We start from the raw sequence: 22,520 nt of genomic DNA on the forward strand, positions 1-22,520 counted from the left end.
CATTTTTGGTACAATCGTACAAAGCAACTCAGGTGTCTCGTTAACACAGACCTCGAAAACGCAGAACGCAGACCGCAGACCGCTGACGGCACAGCTCGAAAAACGTGTATACAGTGTGTAATTACAAGATTTATCTCTCTTCCCTTTGTTATCAGACGAGATCTCGAAATGCGTCGCGAAACTGAAACTAATTTCATTGACAGTGAGATAACAGATAAAAATAGACGTAAGGTAGGGTAAATTGAATAAACAAAATAAAATAACTAGAAGAAAGAACAGTTAAATTAATGAATGACAGGGTTGTATAAAATTTATGTATTATTATATTTAATATTTTAAATGGTTATTTTTATTATTAAGTATTAACCACACCCACGACTTTTACCCACACCCACACCCACACCCACGACCCACGACCATTAGTCAAACTCGTGGAGTACAGATTTGAAGTAATTAATGCTGTCACTAATGAACCAACGGGCACAATCTTGTCAGTTATTAGCTTGATAATCTCCACAGACAAAAGTTATTGGACCGAAAGATCTCCTTTTTCATCCTGGTGAGCCGCCGGGCTACCTCAGGAGGAAATTAAAGAGACCTTTGACTTCCTCTCGTGTAAACCACCCGGAGATTGCGTTATATTCATCTTTCAGGTGTGAACTTGGTCTTAAATTTATAAATCAAAGTCCTTTCTTGGGTTTTTCGTACTCGGTTGAGCTCATGATTGTACAGAAGTAAGAGTAAATGGCTATCTTCTGATGAGAATGAAAAAATGAAGATCGCTCCCTCTTAAGCGAACTGAAAATATCACGAGAAAATTAGCAAAAAGCTTATTGAAGTCCAATGAAAAATATTATTAATAATTTTACCGTTCACGGCAAAAGAGAATTTTTTCAAAAGGAATTAGAACAGAGCTAGCAGAGCCGCGCAATCAAATTCATTATACGTAAGCGTGCTCAAAATCTCGATAGTGCACGCTGATATCGTGAACAAATCGCTTCGTCAGAAATTTTTATTTTTCCAGGGAGAGGCCATTGTTAGCGCAGGGAAAAATAATATATTTCGCGACAATAATGGATACAAACAGTGACTCGGCACACCAGTCCCAAAACGAAGACAATTTTCCGACCTTTTCCCTCGGGCTATAATTCTTAAATTAGGCAGAGAAAGAGAAAAACAACGGAAAAGGAGACTCTGCATCAGCGCCGATGCACTATCCGAGGGTGAAATGCAACAAATCTTGACAGAAAGACACTCTGGTAAAACCAAACAAATGACAAACTGGTCTGTTTCAACATTCAAAGGTAAGCTTAAATTTTTCTGTTTTAAAATTGTCTCGAGCTTTCAACAGAAAATATGAAATAAAGCCAATTCCTATTTTGCTTAATTTTTTGCCTATCGCGAACAATCACTTCTGATATTGTTGTCTGTTTTTCGCGTCGGAGTTGATGCACAATTCCACCGGCTATGTTATAAAACAATTGGTTCGTGCTTTTAGCTGTGCACTATCGAGTTGGGGAGCACGTGGGAACTTTGGAGAGCACAAAAGAAGCAAGAGTTGCCCTGGGCTATTGCCTCGGGCAACTCTTACGCTTCTTTCGTGCTCTCCAAACTTCCCACGTGCTCCATAACTCGATAGTGCACGCTTAAGCATGAACCAATTGTTAATCAACAGCTGACTCTGGAAAGCTGGTTCACTAACTTTGAACAGCTCCCCTGAACAGGTATCAACTACTACCGGCTCCATACAAACGACTCATTCAAGACATTAACATTACAAACGAACCGATATGGACGACCAAACTTTACCGACGGATCGAAACAGACCAATCACGACCGACTTACGCCATTTGAGTCTTACAGCCAATCACATCACGGCAAAACTGACCAATAATTTTACACGAACTGGACAAAGAACATTCTACTGACAACAACTATTCACATGACTCTCATGATGACTTCTGCACAGGTTGTCGAAACGTCAGTCACTACCACCGACAACAGTCCTTCTGAGGACTACACTCAGTCGGACGATCACACTACACTTTCACATGTTACCCCCGGGTCCATAACATTTACTGCTTTATCAACTCAGTTGATAATGTCAAATATTGGCCACCGTAAATAGTTTCAAAGCTGACTTTTCGAGCCATAACCCTTCGTCAGAGCGAATGGCGAAGGGCTAACACACGAAACGTCAGCTTTGAAATCTTCGACGGTGGCCAATTTACAGTTATCAACTCAGTTGATAAAACCAAAGTTACCTTGCTACTAGCACCGACGCAGCACCGCAGTCTCTTCAGAAACTTACCCCTTTATTCAACCCCAAGTTAACCTGTGAGATAGTCAGATAATCACTGTGTGCGACCGAAAATGAACAAGTTCAAATCAAACGATCGTATGGTGCAGTACATTAAGAAACCAAAGGATGATTTAAATTGCATAATTCGCTTGGTTTAATCTAAAGATTCTGTTCTTTGTTTATACTATTGACCATTTACGGCCCTAACATCATCACGTATATTCTCCAAATTGTTCGTTATTGCTGGCGAGCTCTAGCGAGGCAGCAGTCGATTGCGTTTTTTATATCTGGGGTGCCTGTGATGATATCACGTAAAATGCACGCGTGGAAATATTGATCGATTTCGAGCAATGCCCGTTGAGGTAAATACTTCGACCTTTGAGTTACATTTGCCCGTTGAGGCGAAAGAAAAGCTTGCAATCATAGATTCAAAATGTCGAGCTGTTAATGCTTCTACAGGTTCACTAAAGCCATGGATGTGCAACTACTGTTATTTAGCAATTCTACCATTTTCCACCAAGTCCACCGAGGAACTGATTTCTTCGTTTTCGGAATCAGCGCTACTGGACATAGAATACTCCAGTGAGAGTGATTCGCAATCATTACAATCACCGATAGAGTGGTTTTCTACGACCACAAACGGCTACTATAAGAGCAACTTGAAAATCCGTCATCTTAATGTAAATAGCATCTTAGGCAAAGCAGACGAAGTTGTTAATCTACTCGATGTACGTGCTTTTGATATCTTCTTTATCTCTGAGAGCAAGATTGATGGGACTACCTCTTCTTCTTTAATTGCCCACCCCCAATATCGTATTATTCGACGGGACAGAAAAAGAGGAGGAGGTGGACTACTCGTTTATATCAGATCGAACTTAATGGCCCACCGTCTGATTAATTTCGAGGCGGAAGGAGTTGAATCAATTTGTTTAGACGTAGAGGGATATGCAAATAATTGGTTCCTGATATGTGCTTGTTACCGCTCTCCTGGGAAATGTAAAATCACGGATTTTATTCCAGACTGTGCGTCAACAGCTGAGAGAATGTACGTCAAACGCAAAGAAATCATGTTTATCAGAGACTTTAATATGAATATGCTTATTTTATTTTGTTTTATTTTATTTAGCTTCGCCAACCGGCAGGGACACCGCAACAGCTTGCGCCGATTACTGCGGGCCCAATAAATCCACCCATCCCACCCCAGGGGAGGACATCCATCACGCAGTAATCTCGTGTGTGGGAAATTAACGTCTCCTACCCCAACCCTGCAGGAGACGGGACCTCCATTTATTCGTCCCTATCCGAGAAGACTAGAATATCTAACCATTTCTTGATGTTATAGAAAGCCAGCAAATTCTTCCCAATTATTTTAAGACCCTGAGCGTTGGTCCGGTCGGGGCTCGAACCCCCGATCTCCCACACAATAGTCCAGCGCTCTACCCATTGAGCTAACCAGGAGGCGCTTGAATCCTCTGATAACTTAAACGGCCCCAAGAAAGATCTAACGAGTTTCATAGAACAATTTTGCCTAACTAACGTTATTCACGAGGCTACGAGGACAACTAATTGTTCAAGCACATTGCTTGACATTGTTCTAACATCACACCCTGAGAGACTAGCAACAAGCGGAAATTTGCAATTTGGGACTAGTGATCGCGATTTGATTTTCGATGTTAAGAAACAAAAGTTGCCAAGACCTAATAGATTTTAGATCTATAAAGAATTTGGATCAAAATTGCATTTCTCTCTGATTTAAGAAACATTCCATGGAACAGCTCTTACCTCTTTGAAAACATCGACGATATATGGTCTCATTGGTCTGGCCTGTTCAAATAAGTCCTCGACGAACATGCACCTGTGAAACGAATACAGCTTTGCAACAACAAATTGCCGTGGATCAGCGCCGACACTCAAAAGCAGATTCGAACACGAAATCGACTCTACAAGAAGTTTCGTCGTGTACCAACAGATTTAAATTGGTCTAAATACAGGAAACAAAGAAACTCAATCACAGCAATGAAGAGAAGGGCAATAAAGGATTTCTGTGCTGATATGGCCTCAACAACATCAAATACTGGTCTATTCTGGAAAAAGATGAAACCGCTCCTCTCAAATAACAAATCGAATATCGATGGCTCTGCTGACATCCGCCTTTTGGACAATGGGCAACTAATAACTAATCCGAGCGCTGTCCTAAATGATTTCTTTGCGAGTCCGAGAATACAGGAATCAGTCTTGAATCTCACAAAGGAGGTTTTTAGTGGCCATTCCAGTATTGCAGTAATAAAGAACAAGTCGTACCTACTTGACTTTACTTTTACGGAAATTAAAGCAGAAGTCATAATAGACAATTTACTTAAGTTAAATGTCAAGAAAGCTACTGGCCACAATGGCCTTCCTCCTAAGATTCTGAAACTATCTGCTGCAGCTCTGGCTACACCTCTGACAAATCTGTTTAACTATTGCATTCGCACAAGTACTCTTCCAAGTCATTGGAAAATGAGTAATGTCACCCCTATCCACAAAAACAATGAAGTAACCAACAAGAACAATTATCGACCAGTCAGTATACTTCCTGCAATCTCCAAACTATTTGAAAATGTAATGTTTGATCAGCTCTATGCCTCTTTCGCACCTACACTTTCATCTAACATATCAGGCTTCCTCAAGGGACACTCATGCGCTACGGCGCTAATCAAACTGACGGATGATTGGAGAAACGCCCTTGACGAAAAGAATGAGATGGGTGTGATTGCCATCGACTTGTCCAAGGCTTTTGGCAGCATATGCTATAATTTACTGCTTGCAAAAGTAAAGGCTTATGGCGTTCAGGAACCGGTTCTTCAACTCTTAAGATCATATCTGCATGGCTGCAAGCAAAGGGTAATATGCAACAACAAGTGCTCTAGCTGGTCACCGGTACGATGTGGCGTTCCACAGGGAAGTCTCCTTAGTCCCTTACTATTTAACATCTTTATGAACGACATAAACGAAACCGTCACCGTTTCTTCCCTCCGCCTCTATGTAGACGATACAACTCAATATACGGCCAATCATAGCCAAATTGTTCTTCAACACATATTAAACCAAGACATGGGAAGACTATCTTCCTGGTTTGTCTCTAACTATCTACAGGTCAACGAGGACAAGACCCAAGCGATGATCCTTGGAAACTCATCCTATCGATATGACCTGGAGTTTACCGGCACTCCTGTCGATATTAAAGACCACCTAAAGATCCTTGGAATATGTTTAGATAACAAATTATCTTTTAAGGAACATATAAATATCATGTTAAAGAAAGTATATTCTGAGATAGGCGCACTTCGCCTCCTTAAGCGCTTAGTACCGGCAAATACCATATTACTTCTTTACAAGAGTTCTGTATTATCACATTTTGAATACTGCAACTCTTTATTTATGAGTATATGTAAAACACTCAACAAAAAAATGGAAGATGCCAACTATTATGGTCTACGAACTATAACGAGTTTGGGAAAAAGTACGGATTATGAATCAATCCTTAGGATGGTAAGCATGAATACTTTAGAACATAAACGTATTGAACAATTTTTGATAATATTTTTTAATGTTTTAGGGAGAATGGTCCAGACTATATAGCCGATTTATTTAAACCCCGAGTTACACCATATAATCTTAGAAGTAGTGGTCTAAACGTAGTACAAACTTCATATAATAGCAGATTCCTTCATGGCTCATACGCGTATTTGATCTCACGTACTTGGAACCAGTTACCGTCTGCTGTAAAAAATGCATCTAAGGCATCATCCTTCTGGAGACTTTTAACTAAGTTAAATTTTATCGGCTGTCAATGCAGTGGTTACCTTTGATTGGTTTTTTTCTTTTTTTTTTTGTAGATATACATTATTTCTAATTTAATCGGTGCTATTACAATTTTAGTTTTCTTTTATATTGTCAAACACTTTTATCTTGAGCCTCTGGCTCGGGGGATTGGGCGACCACTCTCTGTGTATTTTTTGACATTAAATAAGTTATCCTTATCCTTATCCTTATCCTGGATCGCTCGTTGACGCTAAACATTCAACTGCAAACTCAAATGACTGTATGGGCTTTGAGACAAATTTTGCGTCGATTTCATCCGTGGAGAGCAATCCATTCGACCATCGAGTCCATTTATTTTTCAAGCTCTGACTGAAAAGAAAACTTCTCAAGCACAATGACGTTGAACATTCCTGAAAATGTGTTGGTCTTGCCGAAAAGCGGTTCGCGAGTTTTGAAGGATAAAACCTTGACTGTGATATGTACAGCATAAAATATGGACAGAGCACCGACAAAGGTTGATCAATGCGAATGACACCCTTTATCCTTGCCTTTCCTTTTGTTCGGCATTGATGAATACTTTCAGAACTTACAAGCAGGTGAATCAAGTGGCTCATTCTATACTTTTGACCCTCATGCTAGAAACGGTGATGGTATGTCAAATTCTAATGGCAAAGCAACTGTATTAAAATGTGGAGATCTGGGTGAACTTGGAACATTCTTTTGTTCTTTAGCTAATAAACTGACCTGTGCGTGTTTTGAAATTATCCCTCTGACGCCAGCACCCGCTTTCACATTAAAACAACTAGCATATTTCCTAGAGTACTGATGAGGAGAGTTTTGTTAAAAATCAAGAGCTTTTTAAGTTTGCGATTATTTTCTTTATTCTCACGAGCCTATTGTTTGATTCACCAGAGATACCTTCGTAAGAAATGAGATTCTACCCGCTCTCAGGTGTCAAAAAGTTAAACTATAACATAACCAAAGTAAAGCGCGCGCTCTGATTGGTCAGTTTAGCGTCCCCCATTTTCCCATGGGTGTACCCTGCTGACGTGGGCAAATGCAAAGACTATTTTTCCGCGCGCGCTTGTTTTTTCTGGTCACGTGAGATTTGTTAAATAAAAGGGAACTCTTTAGCTACAATGTATCAATGTTATGTTATAAAACACATGGTAAACACCACAGCGTACACTATTGAGTTATGGATGCACTAGGGAAGTTGACTAAGCACTCAAGAAGCTAGAGTCGCTCGAGGCTATCGCCTCGAGCGACTCTTACGCTTCTTTCGTGCTTAGCAACCTCCCGTGTGCATCCATAACTCGAAAGCGTACGCTGTGGCGTTTACCATTTGTTAAATACCGAGTGCTTAATGACTTCGCTGGCTGTACTTATCTTTCAGTCGTCCAGTCTTAATAAAAATCGCATGGTAAAAGCAAACAAACAAACATAAACAATGCAGACGAGTTTGTCCCATGTTTGGAGAGGTGAAACTACTTTACGAACTTGAATAATCTTAGCCGTTGCACCTTCATAGTTGTGAATATGTAAAGCAAACTTTGGTCGTAGAGGAAACGAAGATCATGACTCTTTCGTTGAGTATCGACAAAATTCTTAAAAACCTACAGCTTCCCTGTATTAAATAAGATTAATTTTACGCTCTCATCGAGTAAACCGCCACGACCAAACTTTGCAGTTCACTTTATCTTGTTTGTACACTTCAAAGGTTTGTTTTACCGCAACAGTGCTCATGTCGTAGAGCAATAAGAGTCATTTTCAATTCCACTGGCGGGCTGGACCGTCATTTTAACTTGTGAAACGCTTGACGTAAACTGACCAATTTCGGCTTTCGTGAACTCGTGTGTGTTTTGCTCTGGGTGCAAAACAATAACAAAGAGTTTAGGAGCGAAAATACACAGCAGAAGTCCATATGCAGTGACCAGGGCTGTGGCACATGCAACTATGGTAGTGTAATATCCCTCCAAGGACGAATCCACTGGATAAAATGAGATCCAGGATATTAGTAAAACGTTCATGGCGAAGCCGATGTACCTGGCTTCGTTGAAATTCTCGGGAAGATGCTTCGCTTTGAAGGCATAAATGGAGGCTAATACAGAGAGGAAAATGAAATACGAGAACATGACGGCTCTAAAGACCATTCCGACCTTTGTGCGGAATGGCAGACAAGTATGGAAGACGTGTGTTTGTGGTCGCACCTCCTGGTGTTCGTGTGGGGGATCTATCACCAGCCACAAGACGGTGAGGATAACTTCGACCATGTTGAGTAGGGAGACGACAAGGAATTGACGTCTGCGGTCCACGACGTAGCGCTTGAACCAGTCTGGGATAACTTTCTCTTGGAATGCTTGCACCAGACGGTTTGTCTTGAGGAACAAGACTGATACACACGCGGTGTTGACGAAGTATCTCCATGGATACACGATGCAACAAAGAACCGTACTGGGTTGTGCGAGATGAAGCAAAGTCAACACGAAACACAAAGCGATGGCGAACAACAAGAAGAAGCTCAGTTCTCGATTGGAAGCCTTCACCAATGGGGTATTGCGGTTCTTCAGGAAAATAGTGAAAGTCACGCACGTCCCAAATAGGCCAATCGTTGTTAGAAACGTGAATATCACCGCTGAAGTGTCGCTCCATTTAATGTTAATAACCGGTAAGGGAAGACATGCCGTACTTTCTTCGTTTGACATGTGTTCCTCTGGACATTGGGAGCAGTTTTGGGAGCTATACTCCGTGCTGATGCTACCGACTGGACATTTTATGCACTCCCAACAGCAAGATATAGTCGCAGTTTGCTTAGTTCCTGGAGGACAGCTTCGGCTGCATACAGACACCGGTTTCTCGGTGTCTTCCGGGTCACTCCACTTGATGAGTGTGCTGTTTATTGTGAGTTTATTACGTTTCCTTCCGATCCATGTTCCCACTTCAACAGTTGCGTAGCGATAGCCTCGTTTCTGAAGGTTCACGATGTCGTACGAAGAAGAGAAAGGATCGCCGGTTTTGGTGAACTGTATCCGTCCCGTGATTCCATCAAATGAAACATTCCTGAGATACACAACGATGTCTTCAGGTTTGATTATAGAGTGTGTGCTTGGACATTTTCCATTCTCTAACAGCCCACTTGCCTCTTTACACTTGTACATTGAATCTATGGCATGGGCTAGTGCGTACACAGCGTCGGTTACATAAGGAAAATAGGCAGTGTGTATTTGAGAAAAGGCCCGCTGATCTAACTTTGCATCACCTCTACACTCGTCTGTTGAACCAGTTTTCCACGAACAGTTAAGGTGGTTTGTCCAAAACTCTTCCCACCATGGGTTAGCACTAGATCTGGTATCATTTACTGTTATTCCTCTGAGATGCTTCTCTAGTGGCTCATCTGCAAAAAAATATGGCTGTATTGCCAAAGCTCCCTTGAGGATGGCAGAGTTTTCTTCCAGGACCTCTTCTGAAACTGCTATGGACTCGCTAATGAGGAACGTTCGACCTTCCAATCCTTGTGCGGTCGCTTCTGCTAAAAACCGTTTGGCCGCCTCGTAGTTGCTCCATAAGACGACCACTTTGATGTTTTCGGCCGCTTTGAGCTTCCTCACGATCGTTTTTATTTTCCCTTTGTCGCTGGAATACGTAAAGTACTCGGAAAACGCGACGCAAAACGTCCTGCGGTCGTACGCTTCTCTCTCTAAAGCGCGTAACCCATATCGACCGTACGAATTGTCGATAGCGACGGCTGCGATGTACGTCCACCCGTAATGTTCTATAATATCCACCATGGCTTTTGCCTGCTCTCCGTCAGGGGGTATGGTGCGAAAGAATGTGCTAAAGTAAGGAGAACTAAGTTCCTCGCTGGTCGACAACGGACTCATTGTTGGTATACCAACCACTTGAAGAAGACTCGAAATCAGAGTGCTACTGCTGGAATCCTCGGCGCCAATAACTGCTGATATGGGATCCGTTAGATTATCTAAGCCTATTTCAGGCAACTCATTCAAGTAATTGCTTTTAACGAAGTCATATGCTGTGCTCATGGCCAAAACGGGTGTATCACAATAGTCTCGAATGTCAAATCCTAGTGTGACGTTGGGGAGTAGGTTGGTGTCGTTGTTGATACGGTCGATTGCAAACGTGATCGCCTCGATGAAACCGAGTCCACGCGGATAAAATTCGCCGCATTTATCCTCTGAGTTTTTCACATGAAGTGGTAAGATGACTCCCAATGTTACATTACCGGGTCGATGGAATCGCCTTGGGTAACAAGAACCTGGTTCAAACTGTAGTGCCGCCCACAACAAGATGAGATGAAGTGGGACCATTTGTTTGCACATAGAGAAATCGTTCCCAAACAAATCAGTGATCTTGAAGGGCCTTTGATGAAATTTCTTTCCCATGATAACTGGAGACCTATGTAATAAAAAAAACACGACGATGACGTTCAAAGGTCATTACAATCTCAAGTTACATACAATTATTTTTGCATTAGGTTTTTTTTTTAAGGAGAGAGCTGGACTTGTTTTTCTAGATGTTCTGATGTCCCAAAAGAAAGGATTGCTGTGCGTTTAAAGATGTTTTCAGCTTTTGCACCTCTTAAGAATGGCAGTCCCTTCAAAGAGTTTCACTGAATGCCTTGGGTCCTGGTTAAAAAAAAAAATTCCAAAATTGACGATCGAGGACTTCAGCTTTCACAAATAGAGTCCAATAATTCAAGTTTGCCATAGCGGGGGTGCTTCACTTTCTTGAATAAACAGAAGAAAAGAAAACTATCATAGCTAATTAGCCGATATTTGATTGCAAATGTTGACATTTTTTTTCGCGTGGCCTAGATCGTTTGACGGCGTAATAAAAGTGGCCAAACCTTTGCCATACCACCCAAAGGGAATATGATTACAGCCCGTTTGTGGAACGCCTCGTTAGCTAATGATTTCATCTCGGTTTGTTGCTCACACCCAGATAACAATTCATGGTAAATTGTCATTTCAATATCAAAACAGAAGGGAACAGACCGCTTGGATTTTGGTTTAATCAGTTTATTAAGATAGTGAAGGATCGTTTTTAATACGCATGTGCTTCCTGAAATAACCAGGTTCATGTCGCCTGTCACCAGAGGGAATTTAAAGCTGATCCAACCAACTTTATTCCTCGTTGAGTGCAAAGCAAACGTTCTGATCGTCTTATTATGCAAATGACGCGCTGAGTAAGTCTTTATCTTCTTTAGAGTTTATTTTATCCCGAATTTCGGAGACTCGAAGTGTTTGGTGGAAGATCCCCTCCGTTACATTGGCGATACGATTACTTGGATCTTATCATGACTAGTTGCACCTAGAATAACAATTTTCCAATAATTTCTTTATGTAATTTGCGTTTTTCTGGAATATTTTGTCCATAAGTCAACTTTGTGGAAGACAAAAATTTCATGTGCCATGTATGCACGTCGGCGGTTAAATTCGTCGATGTTTATTCAAAATGTTTCTTTGTTTTATGAAATTTTTTCGCGTGGCCTAGATCATTTGACGGCGTAATAAAACCGGCCAAACCTTTGCCATGCCACCCAAAGGAAATTTGATTAAAGCCCGTTTATGGAACGCCTAGTCAGATAATAACATCATCTCGGTTTGTTGCTTACACCCAGATAACACTTTATGGTAAATTATCATTTTACTATCAAAAGAGAAGGGAACAGACCCATGTGCTTCCTGAAATTACGGGGTTGATGTCGCTTGTCACAAGTGGGAATTTAAAGCTGATCCAACCACCTTTATTCCTCGCTGAGTGCAAATCAAACGTCCTGATCGTATTGTTATGCAAATGATGCGCTTAACAAGTCTTCATCTTCTTCAGTGTTTATTTTTGTGCTGAATTGCGGAGATTCGAAGTGTTTGGTGGAGGATCCCTTCCTTCCCATTGGCGATACGATTAACTGGACCCTATCATGACTAACTGCATCCAGAATAACAATTTTCCTATAATTGCTTTATCTCATTTGCGTTTTTCTGGAATATTCTGTCCATGAGTTTACTCTGTAGAAGACAAAATTTCCTGAGGCACGTTTGCCCGTCAGCGGCGAAATTCGTAGATGTTTATCAGATATTGTTTTTTTTGTTTAATGAGATTTGCACTTTCCTCCATCATTCTCTCAATCACTCTCGATTCGCTAAATTTTTAACTATGGAAAACTTCCCGCAAGCGACGACGATCTTAATACGACAATAACTAGAGCCAAGAAACGAACGCAATCGAACGATGAGAGAGAAGCGGAATCGAAAGCATCCCTTAAATTGACTCTTGCTCTTGTTGAACAGCATGCAAGAATAGTTAATCTGTAGTTTTAATGTTTCTATGTTTCGTCCCCTTCGATTAAAATGAGGATGCGAAACTTGAAATTTTTTCCTGAACTGAACCAGGTCTTGAATTTTACTGTTGAATTTTTCTTTCAATATTATTTGAAGACTCAAGCTCTGAAGTGTTACACTCTAAATTGTTGTTTGAAAGCGACTACTATGAAATGTAACTTGACCCTTTAGCGAGTGTGCAGCAGTAATTGATTCTGGGTGTGTGCATGACACCGTAGTCACATGGTAACTTTCGGTAGTGTTCGATTTGTTACGCAATCAACCGAAACTTTAGCTCTCGGCTAGGCTTATGATTGACAGCAGATCATCCCAAAAGGTTTCTAATTTTGGGAAATCATTTCGAACTGTGTTGGTTTCGTGTTCTTCGACAACAAGTTCCGTTACTGACTGCAGACTGAAATAAAACAATAAACTGTCGTCTATAGTTCACGTAAATGAAATAAAAACCTAGCAGAGATGATTTTCTTCTTTTGAACTTACGGGGGGTCTACCTTGCTAACCTCATCGACTGAGTCCTCTAACAGGTTTTGATAAACACACACGTAACATGATCTACCCTTCATAGGAACGTGACACTAGCCTCGCTACAGTTTTGAATCGGTGGTTACTTTCCGCGCCGTGGCCCATCCGGGAATTTAGCCAGGTATCGTTTCACGAAGCTTATTTGTTCTCGCCAAAATTCTTACCCTGAATCCATTATGCTTTGAAGAAGGTTCTCGAAAGATGCGCCATGTCATTAAAATTCACTGCACGTTCTGCGATGTTTTTCTTGTTGTTGTTGTTGTTTACGAACTGACTTTATGGCCAAGGTGATTTTAAATATACAATGCCTACCCTAATAAAAAACAGATTACCTGGAAGCAAAGTATCAACGGTGAGACTTTTTTTAAGCCTTAAAAATCACAGTGTTCAAAAGTAGCAATGAAAGAGAAGGAAAAATCCAGTACAGAATCTCTTTAGGAGAAATATGAGAAATGCTTGAAAAAAAAAACTGTTTAAGATGCAGTTATTGCGTTTCAAACCGAAAAGTGGAATTTACTCGCCTATGCTGAACGTTCCAGAGGGACCGGCTTCGTAAGGTCTTACCTCAACTTCAGTTCCACGTGATGTTTCCTCTGCTACCTCTTGGTGTGTAAGTGACTCCACTTTCAGGTTAAAAAAAAATTAAACCTGTTTTTGATCAATGATCTTCTATGTTCCTCTTCGATGTCGGTTTTGAATTTTGTTACTGTTAGTTAATATCAAATATTCTTTCTTTCCTGAAGGTTCTTTGGTTATCGCAGTCAAGTTCTTTGGTTGTCACATTCAAGCTGGGATCTACACGGAGCTAGAAAAAAATAGAATGAACGGAAATGTTTGAACGATCTATATTTGTTTCAACAAGATGCCACATTAAAGTGTCGTTAACCTCGTAACTCCTTATTCTACGTAAGTGTTACATAACGGAAAGATGTTTTGCTGAGGAACTTGTTTCGACTCGTGACTTTGTGGAGCGTAATTGAAAAAGCCCCGCTTTCATAATTAGATCAAAACGTTTACTTTAACAAAAGAAAGGTATCAAAGTTAAGGGTCGAAAGTTCGAACTCTCGTAATTAATGAGAAATAAACAAGATCTCGTGGGTTTTGATTGTAGAGAACTTGATTCAATTTCAGTGGAGAAGATTTCGCTCATCCAAAGGTGAAATTTATGTTAACATAAAATATGTATTGCTCTTGTAGTTGTCCATTCAAGCCGATAACATTTCTGTAAAAGCTGGGTTCATTTGCACTTCGTAGAGAAGTTATCACCCGAGTGATGTGCAGTTATATGCACATTGTTAAACACAATACGTCTTGAACTCCTCAATTTTCTATTGAATTCTTTGTTTCCCTTCGGTCACCTGGGATGTATTTTCCGGTGAATTTCTTCAGCCTTGAAAAGGCATCGAAGCGATAACGGTACTTTAATCCTTGTGCCTGCAGGGGACGAAGAAATCATTCTCCTCCCTTACGGTATCTGAATTTTCTTCGGTTAAAATATGTTAATTGACGTTTTCTTCCGTAATCTAAATATTTGGACAGAGTGCATTAAAAATCTGCCATGTTACAATATAGTTGTACTTTATTATTACGCAGTTTATTGAACTTCAGCATGCCAGGAAAAGAAAGTTTCATAGGGCGCACAGCGTAATCTATGAAACTACACATCGTTGCACTTATAAAAAATATAAAAACTTGTTTGCTAACATGGAAAATTATTTAAGATACAACTAATACTACCATCGGTAATTTACAATCTATTATTAATATACATGACAACTAAGTCACGTTCTGTGAATAAGATTATTGTAAAAAACTTATAAACTAAATTCTCTACATAAGTCGATTAATCTTCTAATATACGGAGCTCAATATTTAAATTTCCTTCAATGTTTAAAGCTGTCCTTCAAATTAATATTCATACGTAGGAATAAACTTCATGCTTATATAACGTTCTTATAATGTTCAACCTTTCAAAAGTTCCTTTTGTAGTTTTACTGTTCATATTATGATCTAAAAGTCCTCGCAATGTTCAACGTACTCAACACTACGGACTTCTGCATGTTTCGAAGTACATCTTCTGTCTTTTTTCCCAACAACTTCCGTAATCCCTCTTCCATAGTCATTGACCCAAGCACGTCCATGATAATATTGTGCTGCTGGAATGTATATCCAGGGTACCGTTCTTGTAACTCCCATCGTAGTGGACCATACTGACTTCTCTTCATCTTTCTTTCCTCTGTTCTCAATCCAGAGGAGGGTATTATTACCATTATTATTATTATTATTATTATTATTATTATTACTATCATTTCTCTTACCTCACCTACCTTCCGTTTTAATGCAGCTGGTATAATTATAACAAATTATCAATACAAACAAACTATTCGATTTTCTTGCATCCAGTAAAAACGTGAAAGAATAGATTTCTCGCCGCAACTGCATTTTACTCCTTTGATGCTATTTGTTGTAGTTTCAACCGATATAGTTAATTTTGTTAGCGCTAAATTTGCGGTCAGATATTAAAATGATAATCAAAATTAGGAATGTCGCGCTAGTTTAACTTTGCTTCTCCATTTATATGATTTTAAATTGGTGACTTTGATGCTGTGTAAGGGACCGCGCATGCGTTTAAGTGATTTCGAAGAGATGAACTTTAACCTGGAAGATTTTAAAAGCGTAATATCGCTTATTATGGAAACGGAAATAAATGGAATTATCTTGTACAGGGTAATTAATTTTGATTAAAACTGCTCGTATGAAAGCTTTCCGTCAGAAAACCTGTATGTGATTTAGTTTTCGAAAAGAATGATGGACTTTTCAAATAATTTTAAGTTCTCAATTGTCATTATCAGCCAGAATCAATAGCTTACCTTTCGAGAAGAAAGACGTCGTGTTTTTTTTTCCTTTCCTTATCCTAAACCTTGCTAAACATCCTGAAACATCTGGCCCTGAGCTTAACCCGCAACGAACTCTTGTACTCCAAAGATCTCATTTCAAATTTTCCTTACTGTTTTCCATAAATTCATGATATGAGTTTGAGTAATTTAGTATTGGATCAGCTAATAATCCCCTAATTGATATTTTGATTCATTTTCATCATTTGTCTGCTTGATATTGTCTTGATATTGTAAGGAAAAATTCTATCTTGGTCACTAATGGTAGTTTAAGGGATCGATGACCAGTACTATTTCGTGTTATAGTCGATGTAAAGACATTTTTGTGGCTTCTGTCTCCTTCAGGGAGCGATGTGTGATTACGTGGGTGATTGAGTGTAACGATAGAATTCCGATCTTGACCCGATTTCGACCCGATGTTTCCCGATGCTCCTTATCGTTTTTTTTCGGAGTTTCATGGTAGTTCGAAATTCGCATTCGATTTAACAAATGGTAAACACCACAGCGTACACTATTGAGTTATGGATGCACGCGGGAGGTTGCTAAGCACGAAAGAAGCGTAAGAGTCGCTCGAGGCGATAGCCGAGAGCGACTCTAGCTTCTTGAGTGCTTAGCAAACCTCCCAAGTGCATCCATAACTCAATAGTGTACGCTGTGGTGTTTACCATTTGTTTTATAACATAACATTGATACATTGTAGCCAAAGAGTTCCCTTTTATTTAACAAATCTTACGTGACCAGAAAAAAACAAGCGCGCGCGGAAAAATAGTCTTTGCATTTGCTCACGTCAGCAGCGTACACCCATGTGCAAATGGGGGACGCTAAATTGACCAATCAGAGCGCGCGCTTTACTTTGGTTATGTTATAAACACAGTTGAGTTCTTTCCTTTTGTGATTTCTTTGCTTATAGCCACCAGCACAGTACGTTTTCAGTTCTTGCCATGAAACTAAGGAAGGCCGCAGAAGACGATAAGCACCTCACAATCATTTCAGGATTGCGCGCGAATTTAAAAACGAAAGTTTTTCTTGCAGGAATATCTCAGTAGGTTAGATCGGCACATCATGAAACTTCAAGGAATATTTTTTTTCTTTAAAGAGAGAGCCTATTATCGTTTAAATCAGCGAATTATTAAGATCCGAAGATATAATATTTTCAGTTCTAGCCGTGACAGGTCATGACACTACAAAGACTTACCGTGACACGATGGAGAACACTAGAAAGCGATAAACATCTCACAATCAATTCAGAATTGTGCTCGTGTTAAAACAGAAGTTTTCCCTGGAGAAATATCTTAATAGGTGTGATAGGTGCATCATAAAACTTATAGGAAATTTTTTTCCTTTGAAGAGAGAGCATTCCGCCTCCCGGTTAGCTCAATGGATAGAGCGCTGGACTGTTGTGCGGGAGGTCGAGGGTTCGAGCTCCGGCCGGACCAACACTCAAGGTCTTAAAATAATTGAGAAGAATATGCTACCTTTCTATAACATCAAGAAATGGTTAGATATTCTAGTCTCCTCGGATAGGGACGAATAAATGGAGGTCCCGTCTCCTGCAGGGTTAGGGGTAGGAGAGGTTAATTTCCCACGCACGAGATTACTGTGTGATGGATGTCCTCCCACTGGGATGGGATGGGTGGGTTTGTTGGAGCTTAAACCTCGTAGGGGACCCATGTCCTATTGTTTCTGCTCCATTACTTGGTACAAATCATTAAATAAATAATAAATAATAATAAATAAATAAATTTTACCGTTTAAATCAGTAAATTATGTATATCCAACAACATAATCTTTCGGTTCTTGCTTTACATGACACTATCAAAGACGATTAACATCTCAAAATAATTTTACAGTGGCATTCACCGGCGCATGATTGTCGCACTAGAGTTTTTCTGTTTGTTTGTTTAAATGAAAAATCTTTCAACAAGTAGCGTAAGTTTAGTACGACCCCCAGTTTGAAAAAAATTGCCAAGTTTTTGCAAATCGCCAAATTTTCGCCAATCTTCAAACAACCCAGTATCCTGCCTCGGAGGCCTCCAAATTTTGGCAAAACATACAGTCATGCTTTTTTTTGTTTGTTCTTTTTGTTTTTTTAGCTGTCACGATATGCAAGATCTATCTGGATAAAATTTCATCGGGAAAAAAATTTTTGTCCGCTCGTCTAGTTTGGTGTGCGATAGCAGGATTTTCCTCGTCCACGAATCTGAGCGCCGCTTTTAGTCAAATGTCCATGAATCGTTCCCCGGGTCCGGTTATACCGACAGCAATTTAGAGAACGCATGGCTTGAAAGAGAAATTCTCCTTCCGCTGCAAGTATTGAAGCCAGCACAAGGGCGCAAGCGTCAACCAAAACGCGAAAGATCAGCCGGAAAAAGGGATCCGTTTTGCCGTATTTCTTTTAAGAATGAGATGGGTTTGTGATTGGTATATGAATCGATCAGTGAACTTTTGGTTAGAGGATTTAGTTTGATGCGATTGCCGCCAAAATTTGGAAACTGTGAAGATTTTGCTAAATTTCGGTTTGCCAAAAATTGGACTGAAATATTTGAATTCGCTCCGGCCCTTTTCCCCGCAGAAATATCTCAATAGACGTGATCTGCACAACGTGTTAGCTTTGAATAAAATTTTTTCGTTGAAAGGAGAGCGGTTTACTGTTTGAATCAGCGACTTTTGCCGAAAAGGGCCGCTAATTTAAGAGAGCGAAGCGAACAAGCTGCAAAATACGATACCTTCAGTTATTTAACAGAGTGATGGAGTGGGGAAACGGAACGGCGGAATGGCGGAATATCTTAAGACGCAGAATGACGGAATATTCTAATACAAAAGTCTCAAAAAATGAAATTGCAATAAAATGAAAAAACTGTTTCCAATTAACAGGCAAAATTAAAGGAAGCATAGGTAATCATTGTTGGAGCCTAGAGAACCAGGGGAACCATGAGGCTTTCGAGCTAATCCCTTTGATATATCATTATGTAAATATTCATTATCATCATTGTAAATATTATTATTTGTTACCATTTCAATTATTGGTTGAATGTCAATTAGACAATATATTCTTGAATCATCTTTCTTTTGTGGAACAGCCTACTTATAAATACGTGGGATGCAGCAGGTTTTCTGTTTTACACGTGAAACAAATATCCTGGAACATTACCTCATTAAAACAACTTCTAGTTCTTTTCAGTGCTAAATAGGTTGAGCTATACCAAAATCCACATGCAGTCTTTGACTGTCTATTTCTTATTTGTTGAGAAGAGTTCTCCGAAAGTTGTTGACTCTCACTTGTAACTCAACATGCGCAACTTCTACTTTTCACCGCGGGCTTAACAAAACTGAAAAGAGATATCTCCCAGCAGAACAAGGATGCTGTAATTCCGAGAATAAGCGCCAGTTGAGTGGGCCAAAATTTTAAGTAGGCTTCCTCCCGAATAAACGCCATCATTCTTTCTTTCAGTTTTGACAGGCCAGTTGATAAAGTTCAGTCGCCGATATCAATATTGCAATAGTAGATTTGAACATTTTTCACCTTGCTTTCTTGAAGTATGCGAACAAATTATCACTTTGTGATCAGCTTAATTGTTGTATTTATGCTAAGATATTGAATGACAAAAAAAAAAACCATCAAATCTGACACCAATTTGGAAAAAATACATCCACTTGTAAGATGCAACCGTCACAATGACTTGTCGACAACAGTTACTCGTTGGCAGATAAGAGTATCCTTTAAACCCTTAAAGAGTAAGCATCTATTTTCTTTTTTAACGTCAGTATCACCCCACTGGATCAAACATTAAGTCATGAAAATAAACAAAATTATCGCCAACTCTAGAAGCTCTTGATCGTTAGACAAATTGTTCTTGAAAGATTAGTAAGTGCCTTAAAAAAGTTTACAGAAAAGTATCAAGAACTTGAAGAAATTCGTGGCGTCTGGAGCTTTCCCATCCAAAGATGTATTGGCTTTAAAATGCTCCTTCAAAAAAGTTTTTCATTTCCAACTTGACGAATCGTTTCAAGATGAAGGGCTTGTTGTTCTAAAAGGTCATTACAGATAATCTTCCGGTCTTTTTTAGCACTTCTTTTTGTTCTTGTTTAACAGAAAATCATCGCTCTAAAACAAAAGCATCCCAAAAACCCTTAGAAAAAACTTTTACATCAGATTTTCCTGCTTCAATCGCCATCCCTAGGCCTGCTTCGAAATGAAAGAATGAGATATTCACGTTCCAATGAAAGAAGAAATTTATTTGCAAAACTAGAAATCTCTAACGCAAGGCCCAGATTAACGTGGGTGTCGCTAATAACGTGCACTATCTACATAGGGTATTTAACATGAATAAAGGCTGATAGTTTCTAAAGAAACCGTTTGGGGCTGCGTCGGTGGGGGTAACGAAATAATTTGAATATATCAACAAAGTTGAAATGGTAAATTGGCCGCCGTTACGATTATAAAAGCTGACATTTCGAGCGTTAGCCCTTCGTCGGAGCGAATAGAGGAATTGTGGGTTGTGTGTGCTTTTAAAGGCAGAAAATGGAGTTACGTTAGACTAGGTGACCGATTCCGAGAACACCTTCGCGACGTGGAGAGGAATGACAAGGACACATCGAAACCAGTCGCTACACATTTTAATTTACCTAATCATTCTGAGCAACATATGGCAATCTGCGGTCTTTCCTTACACTTTGGTAGCACGGAAAGCCGTAAAACTCTTGAACAAAAGCTCATCTTTCAAACCGGCAGTCTAAATCCCACAGGTATCAACGAACGTTTTTTATTCCACTAATTTATTTGTGTTTTTCTCGTTGCCATGTTCCCTCCAATAACGTATCTGGTTGAATATATCAATAAAGTTGAAATGGTTTACCATTTCAACTTTATTGATATATTCAAATTATTTAACATGAATATCGTGACTTTGGTCCTTTTTGTTTGTGTGCCCTTGGGGTTATTTTACTTTGGTCTATTTTGTACATAGCTGTAGCTCCCCTCGGGTCTTTCGTCATTTAGTTGAATAGTAATAATCCTTATTCCCCTTTATAACCTAATACACATCATCTGATTGGTCGATTCAGTTTTCAAGCTGATGCTTTATACATCCACCCATACCTGCTTTAAAAACAAGATACAGTTCATGAAGGACTTAAAAAAACAAAGAAACAGTTGTCGAACATGGCAGTATATGGTTTAACAATGTTTTGTATTACTTTTGAACAGGTAATCAGGCAGAACATTCGGATAATGTTTTCGTGTTTTCAGCGTAAGGATTTCTTTTTACTTATTTTAGCATCTGCACATGTAAGTATATACTGTCAGTGAAACCTCATTGTTTTTTGAATCGGTATCGGTTTAATATTCCCTTCAGATGTTTCTCCGAGAAAACGAAAAGTACAATAAAACTTCGTTTGTGTAATTATGTTTTTTTTTTCACTCTATATTATAAGCATTTCTATTATATTTTCATTATATTCAGCTTACTCATGCATCCCCTGGTTGTCTATTTTTACAGTCGCCAGTGGCGCATGTAAATTTAACCATCAAAAGCTCTTTTTGATATGTTGAAGAAAAGAACTTAGACGATTCAAATAAAAAAAAGCACTATTCAAGTCTCAATTCGGTGGCAAATACATTGTTTAGCTACAAAAGCAAGTTTCTACTTGAGTTTCTCAGAAATAGAATGACGTGTCAGTGTATGATTTAGCGAATAATTATAATGACAAAGAAAGCATTTCATGCGTGAAAGATGTGTCACAACTTGCTTGTTTGCGGTGGCCACAGTATTTCCGCCTAGAGCCCCATACTTCACTCCGCAAACAGTTCTTGTTTAAAGAACACACTCACGAAAACAAAAAATGCCTTAAAGCATTTATTTTATTAAATTACTATATTGTTTATGCGTAGATATCAGACGTTTAAGGCTGCCACAACTCGCGATCAAACTTAATTACTTTCAAAATGCAATATACTCTCAGTCACGCCACAACATATAAAATGTCGATGTTAATATTAACGAAAGCAATAACATACCTGAGCTCTCTTTGTCAAAGTTTTCTGTTCACCCTACTGCTTCTTGGAAAGCAAACCAGAACTCTATTTCATCTCCAATAACCTTGAACCGAATATATATTGCGTTCTTTTAGCCTGCGTTGTGTGGTCCTCTGCGCGACGGCTCCCTAGGGGTTGTTTTGATATCCTGCATGGATACGCGGGTCTGTTTGTCCATTTCTGATTGGCTAGTTTCTTACGCGCCATGTGATTGGTCAAATTTTTGCGAAACATATCACGCAATGCTAAAAAGTTTCACTTTTAGCATTGCGTGACATGTCTCGCATGAGAAAATTAAAAATTAAAAATTAAAATTTGTTGGCGTCTATTTTGTATGTTCTATTGTGTAAAGCTTTTGCGTTCCATTTCAAAAGATCGAAAAGGTTATGTCCGATTTATTTTTACATTGTTATTTATGTTTTAACGTCATTGAAAAGAATATCGAAAGAGGGTTTCTGTCCAAGGGATGGAAACTGGAAAACAGGCCGGCTGAAAATGCTGCATTTTTCGGGTGTCCATCCTAAGCCTGGACATTGTTCATTCATTTTAATCTGAACCTCCCTTATTGGTGTAGTGCGAAGTCGATTTCAGGATTTTTTGAG

General features: G+C 39.4%; 2 pseudogenes across 1 annotated transcript; one reads left to right on the forward strand and one right to left on the reverse strand.

Moving 5' to 3' along the window:
* The first annotated feature begins 2,652 nt into the window (after positions 1-2,652).
* LOC148743192 (uncharacterized) lies at positions 2,653-5,923 on the forward strand (annotated as a pseudogene).
* On the reverse strand, positions 5,910-22,406 carry LOC111337045 (extracellular calcium-sensing receptor-like; annotated as a pseudogene). Its single transcript, XR_015988457.1, has 2 exons — positions 21,901-22,406; positions 5,910-10,522 (listed from the first exon to the last, which is right to left on the reverse strand). The product of XR_015988457.1 is annotated as an extracellular calcium-sensing receptor-like (transcript).
* Between the last annotated feature and the right edge of the window lie 114 nt (positions 22,407-22,520).

The sequence above is a fragment of the Stylophora pistillata genome, chromosome 1, assembly GCF_964205215.1.
Source record: "Stylophora pistillata chromosome 1, jaStyPist1.2, whole genome shotgun sequence".
NCBI lineage: Eukaryota > Metazoa > Cnidaria > Anthozoa > Scleractinia > Pocilloporidae > Stylophora > Stylophora pistillata.